This window comes from Heterocephalus glaber, unplaced genomic scaffold (genome assembly GCF_053883595.1).
Source record: "Heterocephalus glaber isolate CG9 unplaced genomic scaffold, H.glaber_assembly_v1.0 deba00001610, whole genome shotgun sequence".
Classification (NCBI taxonomy): Eukaryota; Metazoa; Chordata; class Mammalia; order Rodentia; family Bathyergidae; genus Heterocephalus; species Heterocephalus glaber.
This window is the reverse complement of record NW_028258381.1, coordinates 37,255,809-37,274,545: the sequence shown is the minus strand read 5'-3', so window position 1 is coordinate 37,274,545 and position 18,737 is coordinate 37,255,809. Positions and strand designations below refer to the sequence as shown.

Sequence of the window (18,737 nt, the reverse complement as noted above, 5' to 3'; positions counted from 1 at the left end):
GTTAACCTTTAGCGAGAAGAACAATCAATCCCCAGCCTGCAGACCTCCTGCTGGTTCAGAGGAGGAGCTGGCTCTTTGTAAATGTGTCCCCTGCGCACCACGTCAGGCTCCCTTCTGTCTTGAGGCACCCCCAATTGACCCCACCGAATACTCAGAGCCTTCACATCTTTTCAGTTTTGTCCCATTAAGGCATGCTCCAGAAAAGGCACACAGAACCGGATGCAGAGCGGCTAGCTGCCCTATCCCAGCAAAGCATTCCCACATATGGGGTGTGGGTATTCTGGGTCACAGGGAGGCTCGGAGGCCCCCCATCACTGCAGGGGAGCATGTCTGCCTTCCAGCAGGCTGGCTGCCTCTCATTCTCCTTGCTAAGCTTTCAGCCCCTGGCCATGCTTAATGTGTTCTTTGTCCTCCAAGCACCTGTTTGAAACAGTGAGAACAAGGAAAGCCAGGTACCAGAGGGGGCCTCAAAAATGGAACCACAGGACTGGGGTGCTGCTCAGGGGCAGAGCACTTGGCTAGCACTGCACCTCCAGCACCACGAAAAGAGAAAATCAGAAACAAAATGACAGTGAGAAGCAGGAAGAAAAACAACACTACTTACAGATGAGGGACGGTCCGAATGGGGGGCTGAGCTGGCCTGGTGGTGTCTACATCTCAGATCTTGTCAGATCGATGCTCAAGCCCTGCAAAAGTGATTCGATGCTCAGTTAAGATGCCCTGTTAAAGATGCTCAGTTATCTTTTGGTGTCGGTACCAGCCTGCTCTGGCTGTTGTCATGGATCTCGAAGAGAGGGCGGCTCAGACAAGAGGAATTCCTGGTCTCACAGTGTTGGAGACCGAAGCCCAGGGTCAAGGAGCCACGCACGGCTCATTTCCTGGTGGGACCCATCCACCTGCCTCAGACGGCCCCTCCCATTTGTGCTTTGCATTTGGGATGGCCCGTCAAAGCTGAATGCACCCAGAGGGGGGCTTTCGGAAGGTGCGTGGATCACAGGGGTACTAGGGCTGATTTGCTGGTGGGGGGGCCTGGTTGGAGCTGGGTCACTGAGGGCGTGACGTGCAAGGGTAGATCTCCCTCCCTGGCTCTTCCCCTCTCTCTGCTTCCTGGCTGTCATGAAGTGAGCAGCTTTTCCTCTACTGTGCTTCTGCCAGGCCATTTTCTGCCTTGGAGCCAGCCAACCGTGGACTGACAACGTGAGCCAAACAAAACCTCTCCTTGGGCTGGAGATTTAGCTCAGTGGTGGCATCATCTGTCTTGAAAGCACAAGGTCCTGAGTTCGATACCTGGTACCAAAAACAAAAACCAAACCTCTCCTCCTTTAAGTTAGGGGTGTCAGGTATTGTGTTTTAGCTAGAAGGAGGTGACTAAGATGTCTGTCCTCAAGTGACCCTTTCTCGGTGTATATGAACTCTGATGTCTCTTTCTCTTCTTATAAAGACAAAAGTCATTGAGCCTTGTGGGGCAGGCCTGTAATCCCAGCACTCTGGGAGGTCGAGGCTCTGGGGTCTCAAGTTTGAGCCTAGTCTGGGCAACTCAGCAAGACCTTATTCAAAAAAAAAATTAAAAATGGGCTGGGGATATAGCTCAGTGCAAAGGCCCTGGGTTCAATCCCCAGTACTGAAAAAAAAAAAATACCAGTCTTGTGGGATTAGGGTTCCACCTTTATGGTCTTATTGAATTGCCTGCTTAAAGGCTCTATCTCTGAATATGATTGCAATGGAAGTTGGGGCTCTGACATAGGTACTTGGGGCCACAATTCAGTACCTAAGAGTAATTCAGCATACTACACCCTCTTCCCATGATGGGATGCAGGGATCTACCCTGGCTCTTTAAAAAGTAGACCGCCCCTGACAGAACCTAAAGAACATGGACTTCTTGGGCAGTCTCCCCAGCAATGCTGTGATCGCCCCATGTTTTACGGAGTCTCCTCTATGCACTACTAGTCCCAAAGCTTGAGCGACAATTGCACAGGGCGGGGCAGGGGCATGTCCACTGTCATAGGGGTCCCACCCACAGTGGCCACGAGAACTGACTTTACATTTCCCGTGTCTCTGTGTTGCCCGTGCTGTTCCTTGCCCAGCATGCCCTTCCCCAAAGGGGTCACCTACATATCCCCGGGGTGCCACGCCACAGCCACCCACAGCCCCAGAAGCTCCATGTTTCCTTCGTCCGTGTCTCCCAAGCCCTGACTTTCAGAGAAGTTCTTGTCATGGTGAATGGTGCTTCTCGGCTGACCTGTGTCAGTTGCTTTCTTATTGCTGGAACACAATACTTGACACCCACAGCTTAAAGGAGGAAAGGTTTCTTTTGGCTCAGTTTGTAGGGGGGTTGAGTCCCCAGTCAGCTGGCTCCTGAGTATCATGCTCCCATGATCCAGTCATGGCCCCAAAGCCCCACCTATGAGCACATGAGGCTTTGGGGAGACATCTGGATATAAACCCTAACAGCCCGTGTGTCTTCACTCAGCAGCTTACCTTTGAGAGCAGGAGCCTCATCTGGGCACCAGCAGAACCGAGATTCGGGTCAGAGGTCACTGCAGGTGCTTGGCAGATGTGTGTCAAATCTCCCTAAGTGGCTTCTAGCTAGTACCCTGATCCCATCCAAACCGAGACCTGCTCTAGACTGGCTCTGTGCAAAGGTGGCAGGGCTAAAGCCATCAGCCCTGCTGCCAATGCTCTCCCCAGCGCTGAGCCTTTCCTCTAGAACTCAGCAGGAACACACATCTGGAAGTGCCAGGGCCTCCATTAGCACCGCATGGAGCTGGTGAGGAGCCCCAGACCCTCAATCTTAGGTGGAGAATTTCTGGGGTACGTGTTTTTCCCACTTCTCCACGGTGTGGGGTGCCTGTTGCCCACAGGCCATAGGCTCAGTGCCATCCCCTCCCTGATCTGACCCCCCTGCCATACATTCTTTCCCCAGCCACTCCCAGATGAATGACTTGTACTCAAATGCTTGCCTTGTGGACTATTTTGGGGGGAACCCAAGCTAAGATGCACCCTGGAATGGAGATGGAGTTTGGATCAGGTTGCTGACTTTGAATCCCAGCTCTGGTAGGGCTGAGCAGAGCACAGCGAGCTGTTTCCAGCTGAGAACCTCTGTGCACCAGGGACCCAGCACGTGTGTGCATGTGGGGGAAGGAGATAGAGCACCCCACTAGCAAAGGAGCCTGACTCCAATCTCAAGCCAGAGGCTCAGGGAGACAGACAAGTTCCATTTCTCAGGAGGAAGAAGGTCAGGGCCCATCCACGAAGAGGAGGGACAAGGACCTGGATGGTGGAGGGGCCAACGCTGAGCAGCCCTGAGGTGCTCAGGTCCGCGCAGCGACAGCAGTCATGTCACAGCCCATGTGCTCTGAAAACCAAGTTTCTCAGTGCTGAGACATCTCACCCTGGAGCTCCTGGGGCACTAGTAACAGCACAGGCTGGCTCTGGGCTCTCAGTTTGTACTATAAAAAGACGGGATTATTTTTATTTCTGTGCAGAGTGCACAGAACATTTCCTTGTTCCACAAGGAACAATCAAGAGGGAAGGCCAAGCTTGGAATGGCAGGCGGGGCCTGTCCTGGAGAATCTTAGCTGAATCTCTCTGCAAGGCTACCTGTGGCGATTTTAGATCAGACCCTCACATTGTCTGCCACTCTTCCTCCCTTGCCCTGAGCCTGGCTCTGTGATGCTTGACTTATAGAAAAAACTTTGGTGCTTGTGTCAGGCCAGGGCCTGTTTCTCTCAGGACGCTCATTCTTCAACCCAGATGTCATGCTGCGAGGAAGCTCCAGCATCCCAGAGAGGCTGAGATGGGAAGAACCAAGGTCCCCAGCCCCAGACCTGGCTGAGCAGCCAGCCAGCAGCTGGCGGCAACCTGCCAGCCCATGTGTGTACCATCTTGGAAGAGGTCCCTCAGCCTCCAGCCAAGCCACTGCTGATGCCACATGGAACAGACAGCTCTCCCACCAGGCGTGGCCCATGCTCAGATCCATACACTGAGTGAGTGCTGTGGTGGTTTGAAGCTACAAAGTGTTGGGCACTTTTTATGCAAGACACAACTATAATTCTACCGCTGTGCCTTGGACAACTGTCTGCCCTGTCTGGGCCTCCAGTTCCTCACTTGTGAAAAGAGAAGGATTCAGAGGTTTCGGAGCGCATCTCGGTTCACATAGGAATGAATCCCTTCAACACACATGGTCTTTCCTGGTTTTATCATAACGCGTAACACCCTCTCTTCAATTCACTTCAAAATCCCCCAAAAGTACAAGTACACTTTATAGCAGTGCTTATTAAAGGGAGGGTAGGACTCTGACCCCTGCTCCCTGGGGCTGGTCTTCTGGAATGCAGAGTCCCGCACAGGAAGGCAGAGAGAGACTGGGAATCTGCACTGTTAATGTGATCCTGGAGCACTGACGCCCCTTTGTGGGTCACAGACAGCTGCCCATGGGACTAAATACATGAAGCCCAAGTCTCATTTCGTCCTTACGATAGCTCTCTGGGGAAGGCTCTGGAATCATTTTCACTTTACAGATTGGAGATGCAACATCTGGACAGGTCAGGTGACTTGTCCCAGGTCACCTGAGTGGCTGTGTGGCTGGGATTTGTGTGGAAGCCATTTCATAGACGCTCCCTCTCCTGCTGCCTCTTCTGAGCAACAGGTAACGTGAGATTAACCATTTTTTAAAACCTCACCATTTTGTGCCTGCAGCTAGGCAGCTGGGGATGAAAATCTATCACAGGAGAACCAAAGTGGGGACTCAGTAACACACCAGGAATAACAAAGTGGAGTTAACAAAGATAGAGGTGACTTTTTCAGGCTTCCTACTACCAGCTGTAATTAATTTACAGCTTTTTGCATGCTAATGTTTCCCTGCCTTCTGCCAGTAATAAATAACCAATAAGCTCTAATACCTAGTTATTATTCATCCCTTTCAGATATTTGGATTTTGATTCTTCGCTGCCGTTCAATCACATTGAATTTCTTTAACCGGGACAGCTCCATTAAGAGTCCCCTGCAAGGACATCCTGCCAGGGCAGTGACAGTAATGGTTCATGGGTGACGAGAGAGAGTGGGGAGTTGAGACACGAAATATTGGCAGCCACGGAAAAAAAGGAGAAGCTGTAATAAAAAGCACCACCAACCTCCACTTAAGTAACGTCAGGGTTGTGACACAGGCCAATAAAACCAGAGAACTCACAGTGGAGGGCAACACGCCATCCCTAACATGCCTGTCTCCACAGCGGAAATGGATTTCTCTAATCACCTCCCGGCACTGACCACACCCCAAGTCCCCTGCAGGGAGTTAGACTAGCTTGCAAGCTCCCAGCCGTGTATTTCAGAAAAGTTACTTGGAACTTTCTCCATTTTAATTTCTGCGGAGTGTTTTCTAAGCCAAGAGGGCCAATCCCACAAGCAAAGCTGGTCCGTAGAATGGTTTTGGTTCTAAAGAGTTCATCTTCCTACCCATTTTCACCCATTCGAAACACAGCCACTCATGTTCCTCTGGGCCTGCTGAGGACTGACTGTGGCAGTCCCCATTCTGCCCTCTGCCTGCTCAGGAACGGGAGCATCACTCCTGCGCCCTCTGTGAGGCCACCTCTCTTAGTCACTTCTCAGTCCCCTCCCTGCCTTGTGGGCCTGGCTGCTCCTCACAGGATGCTTCCAATACAAGAGGGCCCTTCCTAGGAGGCAGCAATTTTTGAATGCATTTATCATCTGGGACCCTTCCAGAACAATGTTTTTAATGCATAACATCATATGCAGAGGATTACAAAAGAAAACCATTACCCTGAAATATAATTATCATATATTTAAAAATTGCATTCTAATATGCATGGCTCTTTATTAATGCTTCAAGTAATACCTAGCCTGAGGGTCTAATAACTACTTTACCTTTGAAATAGAGATCTATAAACAATGCTTTGAGGTATCTGCTAACACCACTGTGGTCTGTTACCACATTCATAATTGAAGGAAATGTTAAATTTCAGTTAGTCTTAGCAAATGAAAAAAAGAAGATGTCATTTATTCCACCCAAGTTCATGGGCTTCCTGGCTTGATCCACAGGTTCTTTGGGTAGCCTCAGGGATCCAAGGGAGGAGCTGTGTCCCGGGGTGACAAGCATTGGATCTCAGGAGACAGGGTCCCATCTGTCTTTTATATTAATAAAATACCTGACCTACACAATTTAAAGGAGGAAAGGTTTATTTTGGGTCATGGTTTTGGAGGGTTCAGTCCTTGGCCCACAGGCTCTGAGACAGGAACATCATGACAGAAGGGTGTGGTGAAGGGAAGCTGCTCACCTCATGGTAGCCAGGAAGGACAGAGAGGGCAAGAGGATGAGAAAAAGGGAGGATGGGCTAAGGACACACCTTTCTAGTCACACTCCTAGTGCCCCACTTCCTCCAATCAGGGCCTGCCTCCTAACAGCCAATCCCATTCAGGTATGAACGAATCAGTAGATTCACCCGCTGATGAGGTCAGTGACCCATGATCCATCCACCTTCCTAAAGCTCCACCTCTGAACCATGAGCCTTTGGGGGAACATTTTTGATCCAGACCATAAAAGTCTTATCTACTGTTGCAGCTCAGAGCTGGGCATATCTGCAGGTGCATGAGAAGTTTTGATGAGGGAATAGTTGGGCAGTGTGACTTCACTCTGCCTGAGGCATTTATAGAAGGCTCTTTGAGAAACCGGCTGACTCTAGGTTCCATATATGCCTCTGTGGTCCTTCATTCAATCAACATAGTGTCTATATGTTTGGGGTTTTTTTTTGTTGTTTGTTTGTTTTTTGCAGTACCAGTGATTGAACTCAGGACCTTGAGCTTGTGAGGCAGGTGTGGCACCACTGAGCTAAATCCCCGTCCCCTATATGCTTGTTTTAATTGAGATATAATGCACATATTATAAAAAACCACTGTAAAGTGTACACATTGGTGGTCTATAGCATATGCACATGATTGCACAACCATCACCAATATCTAATTCCAGGACATTGCTGCTACCCAAAGAAAAGTCCTGTGCTGATCATTAGTCACTGCCCTTTGCCCTCCGCTGCCCCAGCAACCATGAATCTACTTTCCGTCTCTATGGATTTCCCTGTCTGAACACTGGATAGAAGTGGAATCACACAATATGTAGCTGTTTGGGTCTGGCTTCTTCTATCTATCACAAAGTTTTCAGTGAGTCCCTATGGTAGCATACATCAAGACTTCACCACTTTTTATGGCTGAATGTTACATTGTGGGTGGGCATATCGTGTTTTTGTTTAGCTGTTCATCAGCTGATGGACATACGCATGTTCATAAATATTTAGCTGGCACCAATAGGTGCCAAATGGGAACACAAGGCAAGCAGGGTCCATGCCCTCATGGAGCTTATCTGGGGGTCTGAACAGTGGCTCTGAGGCTGACTTCTGGACTGGGAATCCCTCAGTTTTTCATCTGTGACATGAAGAAATATCCACCTCTTCAGGATGTGGTGGGGCTACAAAAACTTAGATCAATCCCAGTTTGAGGCTGAAGCAGGAGGGTTGTAAATCCAAGCCTACCCTGGGCAACTTAGTGACTTAGAGAGAGCCTGTCTCAAAAAATAAATAAATAAATAAATAAAGGGCCCAGGATGTAGCTCCATGCGAAGGCTCTGAGTTCAATCCCAGTACTGAAAACACAAAGTTAGAACAATGCTCCAAACTTGGTAAGAGCAGTTGGAGAAGAGTCAACAAGTAAAACACCTGACACAGTGGGGTTGATGCTAGGAAAGAAGCCAACAGTGCAACGAGGTGCTGCGTGGAAGAGGAGGTCCTGGGGAGAGGCAGTCAGAGGCCCTACTTAGCCTTAGTCAAGGCTCAAATAATGGGAAGGAGCCAGAGGTGTCAGGGTCCAGAGATCCTACAGCTGCAAGCAGATATATGAGGGAGTGTCAGGGGAGGGTACAGAGGAAGAGAGGGGGTTGGGTCTTCCAGACAAGTATCTCCTGTAGGCAGATTGTGACAGCCATGCAGGCAGGCCTCAGAGGAGACCTGAAGATTTTTTGGTGGCCACATGAAAGAAACTCAAAAGAAATGAGTTAAATTAATGTTATTTATATGTTGTATTTCACCTAATAGACCTGCAATCCGACCACTTGGATATGTGATAAATACAAAAATTGTTAGTGGGGTGCTCTTAATTCTTCTTTTTTTCCCCTTTCCATCCTAAGAGATTGAAATCTGCAGTGTATTTTATATGTAATGGATTTTAGCTTCCAGCCCGTTTTCTATGATATTTGAGAATAAGGCCATAGCATATGGAAGGGCTGGCTTTTTCAATAGGGCAACTCATGGGTTGTTGAACACTGTTACCTAAAGTGTTTTGGTAAACTGGGGTGGTGGCACACACCTGTAATCCCAGCACTCTGGGAGTCAGAGGCAGGAGGATCAAAAGTTCAAGCCCCAGCCTGGGTATCTTAGCAACTCAGTGTGACCTGGTCTTAAAATTTAAAAAACAAAATTTTTTTTAAAGGTGGAAGGGGCTGGGAATGTAGCTCAGTGCAAAGGGCCTGGATTCAATCCCTAGTAACCCTCCTGCCCCATGCACAAGGAGTACTGGTAATAGAACTATCTTATGTTTGTTTAGCAAATTTTAAAACCAAGGAGAAGGGCTCAAAAGCTAGGACTGAAAAACTCATTTCTGGGCCCTGTTTTGTTCAACACTTTTGGTCAGGATGTCAGTGAAGACTCAGAGGAGAATCTCGTCATCTGATCTGCAGGCCACATGAAGTCAAAGAAGATAGTTAATATGATAAATGGATTCATCAATATGCAAAAAGACTTGACAGGAAGGAGCACGGGGCCCAGACCACAAGAGGGAATTTAGCAGAAATAAATGCAAAGTGCTGGATTTTGCCAACGTGTACAAGGATGGAACGGGGGAATTGGCATGGCAGAGGCTTGTGCAAAACATAAATTAAAAATGAAAGAAAGGAAAAAAAGAGAGAAGAAAAAATAGTGTGAGCTTTGATTCACTTGAATGTTCAATGTGAGCTGATAATGTAAGACAAGTATTTAAACAATAAAGTGAACAAACGCTCCTCACCTTCTTTCCACTCCCAGCCCAAGGGCACAAGAAATCTCTGGACAGCTGGCAGTGAACTTGACAGACAAAGCCCAAGTCCAAGTGGCTGCAGGCAAGGTCACCTCCAAGACTGGAGTGGCTGTGGGGTGATGAGCCAGATCCCAGGAGACACAACAGCCATGGCTCATGGGAACTGTGCCAAGGACAGTGCCCCAGCCAGCAGATCGAGTCAGCAGCGAATGTGCGCCTAACATCCTCAGAGAGGCGTGCAACATATTGGCTCAACTAATGGCAGTGTACGATGTCATCTTTCCAACAAACAGAAACAGCCTGTGGATGGGATCTGAGGCGCGGATGCAGCTCATGACTGACTCACTCAGCTGGAAGACTGAGCTCAGGAATTCTCCCAGAATCCAGAAAGAAAGAGGAAGAACAAAGTTGAACACAATGGAAGGAGAATGAAGAGAATGGAAATCAGATCTGGAGGTGCCAACAATTTGCCTTAGAGGTGACCTGGAAGGAGAAAATTAAAACAAGAGAAGAAAGCAGGCTCAGATTCTAGGGGAAAAAATTCCCAGAACTGAAAAAAAAAAAGAAGATATGACTTTGGTGCTTGAAAAGACACACAAATGTGCAAAAATCACACACAAACAGGACACATCCTGTTTGTACTGTGATGAAGTTCTGGGGTACCAAACTCACACGGAAAGTCCCCAAAGCTTGCAGATATACAGTACCTAACCCCAAAGAATAGAATCAGATCCATCCACTGGCTACACTCAGTGCAAGAAGACAATAGGGCTGTGTCTTTAAAAATCTAAAGACAAATAATTTTGAAATTAGAATTCTGTATTAAGCTAAACATTGACTCACTTTTTTTTTTAAAAGGAAAGAAATACTTTTCAAGCAGCTAAGATGCAAAAATTTCCCATCTATGGACCTTTAGTGAAAATTCACCAAAAGATGTCCACCAGCAAGGAGAGGAGAGGAGACTCAAAGGGGAAGCTATGGGTTGTAAACACCAGTGGAGCTGCATTATGGGCTGAAATTTGTCCACAAAGTTTGTGTGCTAAAGTTCTCCCAAGACCTCGGAGTGTCACTATATCTGGAGACAGGGTAATTAAAGAAACGATCATTTGAAAACAAGGCTGTTAGTATGGGGTCTGAATCCAATAGGATGGCTGAGAAAATAGAATTTAAGGGAAACAACATTAAAAGGGACAAAGGAGATTTTTATGGTGTTAAGATGAACCACAAATATTCATGGGTTTTGTAGCATGGCTTTCAATCACATTTATGTTTTAGCAAAACTGAAATAGAAAAAGAAATTGGTGAAGACACTGTCACAGTGAGCAACCCCAGGAAGCCACTGAGAGGAGGACTACAAAGTAGTTGGAGACGATTAAAGAGAACTGATATATTTGCTCTAATAAAACCACAGAGGTGCCAAGGAGCAGAGCTGTCCCCAGCTCAGAGGAGGTGAGCCGTGTGGTTGCCAGCTGCACACATCCCTTCCCCCGACCCCCGTTGAAATGAGAAGACATGTAAAGAAGTCTCAAAACCAGACTTCCAGGGCCAGGGATTTAGCTCAGTGGTGCTGCCGCCTGCCTCGCAAGCGCAAGGTGCAGAGCTCGATCCCCGGTACCAAAAAAACAACAACAAACCATCCCCCCCAAAAAAACCACCACCATACTTCCAGATCACCTAAAGCAACCTGAAAGGGAAACAAGATGGAACACTCTGATACTCAACCACCTGGACTCCCTGAACTCGCAACAAAAGGGGATCTGGAAAAAATGAAATCAGAAATAATTTCTCAGATAACAGCAGAGATTGTGCCCATAGTGCAAGACATGATTAATAAATCTAGAGAGGGCACAGATAAAAAAATAGAGGAGCTGAGGAACATGACAGAATCCCAACATAGGAAACAAATGGAATCCATAAAACAGATGCAAACAGATTTCCAGGAGATTAAAAACTCCACTGAAAGTCTACACAGCAGAATGAGCCAATGCGAGGACAAAATCAGAAAAAATTTTAAAAATAGTAAGGGACCATGAGAAATCAACCCAGCAGCTGCTAGACAATGCAAAGAAGAATAAGACTGTTTGGAGTCAATGAAGAAACAGGAGAGAGTGTAGATGACATAAAAAAATTGGTCACAGAAGTGAGGGCAGAAAACTTCCCAAGCAGGGGAAAAGAAGTTGACATACAGATAAGTGGGTCATATAGTATGACTCCAACTAGCCTTGATCAAAAAGAGCTACATGTAGGCATATAATAGTTAGGATTCCAGAAACCCATCAGAAGAACAAGATTCTACAAGCAGTTAGAGAAAAGAAACAAATTACAAACAAAGGAAAGCCCATCAGAATCACACCAGACTTAACAATGCAAACCCCCAAGGAAAGAAGAGCTTGGAGTGACATACTCCAAGCTCTAGAGGAAAACAGCTTCCAACCCAGACTGATGTACCCTGCAAAGCTATCTTTCAAAATTGATGAAGAAATAGGATACTTTCATGACAAAGAGCACCTTAGGAACTTCATGAATACCAAACCAGCACTCCAAAAAATTTTAGACAATACCCTAGGAAAAGATAACAAGGATCAGAGCCTCAGGTAACCCACCAGAATGAATCCAGCAGGCATGACAAGAAATTAAATGCAAAGGGGAGAATCCAACAAAAAGAAAAAGTCATGACAATGATAAGTCAATATGTATCAGTTATAACAATCAATGTTAATAACCTCAATTCACCAATCAAAAGAAATAGACTGGCAGAATGGGTCAAGAAGCAAGATCCAACAATATGCTGCATACAAGAAACACAATTCAAAAAGAAACTCATAGACTGAAAGTTAAAGGGTGGAAAACAATACTCCATGAAACTGGAACCCCCCAAAAAGCAGGAGTAGCTATCCTCTTTGCAGATCAAGTGGATTTCAAACCAACACTGATTAAGAGAGACAAAGAAGGACACTACATCCTTGTAAAGGGAACAACCCAAGAGGAAGAGATGACAATCATAAACATATGCACCAAACACTAGTGCACCCAACTATATAAAACAAATATTAACGGACATGAAAAATTATATAAGCACTAATACAATAGTTGTGGAGGACTTCAATACCCGACTGTCACAAATAGATCAACTAGACAAAAAATAAGCAACAAAATACTAGAACTCAATCAAATTCTTGAACAAATGAACTTAACAGATGTCTACAGAATGCTCCACCTCACAAAATCAGAATACACATTCTTTTCAGCTGTACATGGGTCGTTCTCCAAAAGAGACCACATACTCACTCATAGAACATGTTTAAGTAAGTGCAAAGGAATTGAAGTTATCCCCTGTATATTATCAGACCATAGTGCGATGAAATTGGAGATCAATAGCAAAAGAAACTCGAAAAATTTCATAAACACATGGAAATTGAACAACACACTTCTGAATAACCAATGGATCACAGAGGAAATTAAAGAAGAAATCAGACAGGTCCTACAATTAAATCACAATGACAATACAACATATCGGAATCTATGGGACACAATGAAAGCAGTCTTAGGAGGGAAATGCATAGTAGTGAATATTCATATTAGGAAAACAGAGCAAGCCCAATTAAACAACCTGATGCTAAACCTCAAGGTTCTAGAAAAAGAAGAGCAGGACAAACCCAAAGCTCATACAATGGAGGAAATTATAAGGATCAGAGCAGAAATCAATGCAAGGGAGACTAAGAGAATGATACAAAAAATCAATAAAGCCAAGAGTTGGTTCTTCGAAAGAATCAACAAAATTGACAAACCCTCAGCCAACCTTACCAGGAAAAGGAAAGAAAAGGCCCAAATCCATGCAATTAGGAATGAAAAGGGTGAAATTACAATGGACCCAGCAGAAATCCAGAGGACGATCAATACCTACTTCAAGAACCTATACGCCAATAAGATGGAAAACATAGAAGAAATGGACAGATTTCTAGATATGTATGAATTATCAAAGGTGAACAAAGAAGACCCCAAAATTCTAAACAACCCAACATCAATCAATGAAATTGAAAACGTAATTAAAAACTTAACAAGTAAGAAAAGCCTGGGTCCTGATGGCTTCACTGCTGAATTCTACAAGACATTTAGAGAGGAACTACTGCCACTATTGTTTAAACTCTTCAATGAATTTGAAAGGGAAGCAATACTCCCAAATTCATTCCTGGAAGCAAGCATCACCTTGATCCCCAAAGCAGAGAAAGACCCAACTGAAAAAGAGAACTAATCTCACTAATGAACATAGATGCAAAACTCCTCAATAAGATACTGCAAATAGAATGCAGAAGATCATCAAGAAGATCATACACCCTGACCAAGTGGGATTCATCCCAGGGACGCAGGGATGGTTCAACATACGCAAATCAATCAATGTAATACACTATATCAATAGAGCCAAGGACAAAAACCATATGATCATCTCCATAGATGCAGAAAAAGCATTTGACAAAATCCAACATGCATTTATGATAAAAACCCTACAAAAAATTGGAATAGACGGTGTCCACCTCAATTTGATAAAAGCCATCTATGAAAAACCAACAGCCAATATCATACTAAATGATCAAAAACTGAAATCCTTCACACTAAAATCAGGAACAAGACAAGGATGTCCACTATCACCACTCCTGTTCAATTTAGTCTTGGAAACTTTAGCAACACCAATTAGACAAGAGAAAGAAATAAAAGAAATAAAGATAGGATATGAAGACATTGAATTGTCATTATTTGCAGATGACATGATACTCTATATAGAAGACCCCAAGAACTCCACCAACTCCACTTCTAGACTTAATAACCAAATTCAGTAAAGTAGCTGGATACAAGGTCAACACACAAAAATCAATAGCTTTCCTCTACATGAACAACAGACTGAGAGAGAAATAGGGCAAACAATTCCTTTCACAATAGCATCCAAAAAACTGAAATACTTAGGAATCAACCTAATGAAAGAAATCAAAGACCTCTTCTCTGAAAACTATGGCACTCTGAAAAGAGAGATTGAAGATGATATCAGAAAATGGACAGACACCCCCAGCTACTGGGTAGGAAGGATTAATATAGTGAAAATGGCCATACTTCCAAAACTGCTGTATAGATTCAGTGCAATTCCAATTGAGATCCCAGCAGCATACATACTTCATGGACCTTGAGAAAACAATCCAAAAATTCATTTGGAAAAAGAAGAGACCTAGAATAAAAAGCAATTCTAGGCAACAGAGGCATGGCAGGGGGTATCACAACCCCCAACTTGAAACTATACTACAAAGCTACTGTGATAAAAACAGCATGGTACTGGCAAAGAAATGGACCAGAGGACCAGTGGAACAGATTAGAAGATGCAGAAACTACTGCAGACACACTCAGCCACCTCATCTTTGACAAAGGAGCCAAACACCCTCACTGGAGGAATGATAGCCTCTTTAATAAATGGTGCTGGAGAAATTGGGTTTCAACTTGCCAAAGACTAAAACTAGATCTATATCTCTCACCATGCACTAAACTAAAATCGAAATGGATTAAAGATATAAACATTAAAACAGAAATGCTGAACTGGCTGGAACAGAGGTTAGGTAGAACTCTTGAAGACATTGGTGTAGGAAAAGGTTTTATGAACAAAACCTCAGTTGCCCGCGAATTAGCACAAATCATCAACAAGTGGGATCTCTTCTTATTAAAAAGCTTCTGCACAGCAGGAGAAACCACTAACAGTGTGAAGAGACAACTCACAATGTGGGAAAAAATTTTCACCCGCTCTTCCTCAAACAAAGGTCTACTATCTCGAATCTATAAAGAACTTAAACAAATCAGACCTCCCAAATTTAAAGACCCAATCCAAAAATGGGCATCTGAAATGAACAGACATTTCTCAAAGAAGTAGAAATAGCAAATGAAAAAATGTTCAACATCACTGGTCCTTAAAGAGATGCAAATGAAAACAACCCTGAGAATCCACTTCACCCCAGAAAGAATGGCTGCTATCATGAAATCAACCAATAACAAATGCTGGCAGGGCTGTGGGGAAAGAGGAACCCTGCTCCACTGCTGGTGGGAGTGTAGACTGGTGCAACCACTGTGGAAATCAGTATGGAGATACCTCAAAGAACTAGGACTGGAAGTCCCATTTGACCCAGCTATTCCCCTGCTGGGGATCTTCCCCAAAGAATTAAAAGACTCATACCACAGTGATATATGTGCACCCATGTTCATAGCAGCATAGTTTGTAATAGCTAAAACTTGGAAACAGCCCAAATGCCCATCAACTGGAGACTGGATCAAGAAAATATGGTTTTTAAAAATAAAACGAAGTACTACTCAGCCATCAAAAATAAGAAATTAGAGACATTTATAGCTAAATGGATGCACATTGAGGTGATACTCTTAAGTGAAACAAATAGAACACACATGTGTAAATATCGAATAGTTTCTCTAGTGTGAGAAATTGAAAGTGTAAATAAGGACTAAAAGGTATAATAGATAATGTGAAATAGGAAGAAAAAAGGTAAAGGGGAATGGGAAGTGGGAGGGGTAGGGGAAATTAAAGAAGGAAATGGAATTAATATGAGAAAATGAAAAAATGGAAGCAAAGTCTTTGTAAATAGGGAGGGATGGAGGGGTTGAAGGGAGGGCAGGGAAAAGGGGAAAAAATAAGAACCAAGAGAGATTATGTAAAGGTGCAAATTTCCAATGATAAGTGTCATTATATTGTATATCTTAAATGTACCAATAAAATTAATTAAAAAAATAGCCACAGAACTCTGCAGCCAACAAAGAAGCAATTCAAATTCGTTCCTAATACATGTGGAAATTTTACAAACATGTCATCATGGATTAGCCAGAAAGGAAATTTCAAGCAATAGTGAAATGCAGAAATAACATAGTATCTTTGCTGGCAAAAATCTAATAAAAATTTTAAAAATTCAAAAAGTATCTCCCTTAATATATACAGCAGAAAATTTAAAAGCACAAGTTAAAAATTTTTTCCAAGGGCCAGGGATTTGGCTCAGTGGTAGTGATGCCTGCCTCACAAGTACAAGGTCCTGAGTTTGATCAACAGTACCGAAAAGAAAAAAACCATAAAAATTGTTTCCAAATGAACAGTAGCAAGAGTATAGTATGTTAGAACTTATTCTAAAGTTTAGGAAGGTGGCAAAATACCAGGTCGCCTTATGTCTCTCCAGATATTAAAACATATTGTAAAACAATAGGCCACAGTGGTCACAGACAGAGATAATTAGATGAAAGAACAAAGTCTAGTAAACAACCCACATATGGGTAAAAATTTAGTGTATGATAGGGGACCATTTCAAACCAATGTGATAACAAATAAGTATTCAATAACTAGTGGATTATTTGCTCACAAAGTTAGAAACGATTACACCCCTACCTGTCCCTTTGCCAAAATGATTTGCAGAGAGATGAATGGCTTTGAAATTACATAATAAATCCCCAAAGTATTAGAAGCAAAAAATTTAAATATGTTATAACCTTGGGATAGGAAAGGCCTTCGTAAACAAGGCATAATATGCTAATGTCATTGAGAAGAGATTGATGCTGCTGAGTCCCTCATAATTTAAAACTCCTGCATGGTGAAAAATAACACAACAAAGTTAAAATGTAAGTTAGGGTCCAGGGGAGCATCTGCAGTGTATGAAATGGAGATGAATGTGCAGACCATCCACAAGAAAATGACAAGGCACATGGTAAAAACGGAAAGAGGGGAGCAAGGTGCTCAAGTCACGAAAGTCTGTGTGACCACTAAATGCCATATGGTAATTGGGCTCACAGGTACCCCAGGAGATGAACAAGAAGAACAACTGGATTCTGTTGTGCACTTGAGTTTCTGCAGCTGTAAAACGGGACAATAAAAGAGCCCAGCTCATGAGGGTGTTGTGGGATTCAACAAACCAATATAAGGAAGTTTCCTGGACCAGGGCCTGAGCAATAATCACAAGCAATTGTGATTATTATTAGTGTGCTGTGGCCCTTTGAGTGGCAAAGATTTTGCAGCTTGACGATGCAAGGGTGCAGGGAAAAGAGCACACTTGCAGCTGGATGAACTGGCTCAGCCTTGTAATCCTACCACCCTGGGAGGCAGAGACAGGAGGATCACAACTTAGTGACTCAGTGAGATGCTAAAATAAAAAATGTTATAAAAGGAGCTGCGTGTGGTGGTGCACGCCTGTAATTCCCACACTCTGGGAGGCTGAGGCAGGAGGATTGCAGGTTCAAGCTCTGCCTGGGCAACTTAGTGACTTAATGAGATTCTGTCTCAAAAAGGGGTGGGGGGAGAAAGGGAAAGCTGGGGAATGTAGCTCAGTGCAAAGCCCTGGGTTCAATCTCCAGTACTGGGGGGATAAAAAGGTATACTTACAGTGCTTGATGGGAGTATAAATTGCCCCAGCCAATTTTTGTGGGAAATTGGCCAATCCTCACTCACACATACTGTACGCCTGATGCTATGGCCCGTTTGTGTCTCCCCACCCCAATGCACACTGGCATCTAACCCCAAGGCCATGGGTTAGGCCATGGCGGTGGAGGCCTCAGGAGAGCGGGCTCAGTACCTTTACAGGAGAAGCCCCTCTGAGGACCCCTCGTCCCTTCCACCATGTGAGACTCCAGAAAGACGACAGCATCTATGATGAACTGGGCCCTCACAAGACCCTGAATCTGCTGGCATCTTGGACTCCAGAACTGTGAGAAATACTTTTTTGTTTGTTGCTCATAGACTCAGAGTTCATGATGTTTTAGACAGACTAAGATGCCTGGTGATTCCACACTGATCCCTAAACAGTCACCCCTCTGTAGGAGGCAGGAGGCACATGCAAGAAAAGAGGAACAAAGGACTGGGCTTCTGCATGTCCACCAGAGGGGACACTGTGTGCTGTACCCTGCGCTGTCACTCACAGGGAATGCAGTGCTTCTCTCCTGTGGGCCACGCACAGCTGCAGTCATGGGAATGAGAGGAGCTTATGCTATGATGGGACAACCCAGGGGCATGTGAGGGCAGGAAAGCGCGGTGAATACCGGGTGATGCTAATTAGGAAAACAGCAACCAGGAAGTGGAATCACCAATTTCCCTTGCTGCACACCCACGACCCAGAAGGGCTCTGGAAGGTACCACACGCCAGTGACAGCACAGATGACCTCAGCAAGCGTGCTGGGATTGACCCTATGCTTATGAGGAAGAAGGAAGTTGATAACTTTGTCTACATCATTTGAAAAATGATCACAAAAATTTGAAAACTCTCACAAAAGCACAGGATCTGTTTACTGAAAACTATCAAACACCAATGAAGGAAATCAAAGAAGACCTTAATAAATTCTTGCCAAACAGATCTATAGATTTAACTTAATTACAATGAAACTCACTGCAGGATTTTATTTTTGAGATATAGACAAATTGATTTTCAAATTTATATGGAAAGGCAAAGAAATGAGAACAGTCAAAATAAGTTTGAAAACCTAGCACTCTGGGAGGCTGAGGGAGGAGGATTTTAAGTTCAGGAGGCCTTGGCAACTTAGTGAGAGCCTGTCTCAAAATAAAAAATAAAAAAGGGCTGGGCCTGTCATTCAGTGTGAAGACTCTGGGTTCAAGTCTCAGTACCCCAGGAATGAACTCCAAATAGATCATATGCTCA

General features: G+C 44.3%; 1 protein-coding gene across 8 annotated transcripts in view; it reads right to left on the bottom strand.

The window, feature by feature from the left end:
• The window catches only part of Card11 (caspase recruitment domain family member 11), a 111,849-nt gene that overhangs the window by 67,082 nt on the left and 26,030 nt on the right, over positions 1–18,737 (bottom strand). For all 8 annotated transcript variants that reach the window (XM_013070611.3, XM_087196493.1, XM_087196494.1 and 5 more), the window contains exon 2: positions 605–686. The gene's annotated coding sequence lies outside the window, so the exon portion shown is untranslated. The remainder of the gene's footprint in view (positions 1–604; positions 687–18,737) is intronic.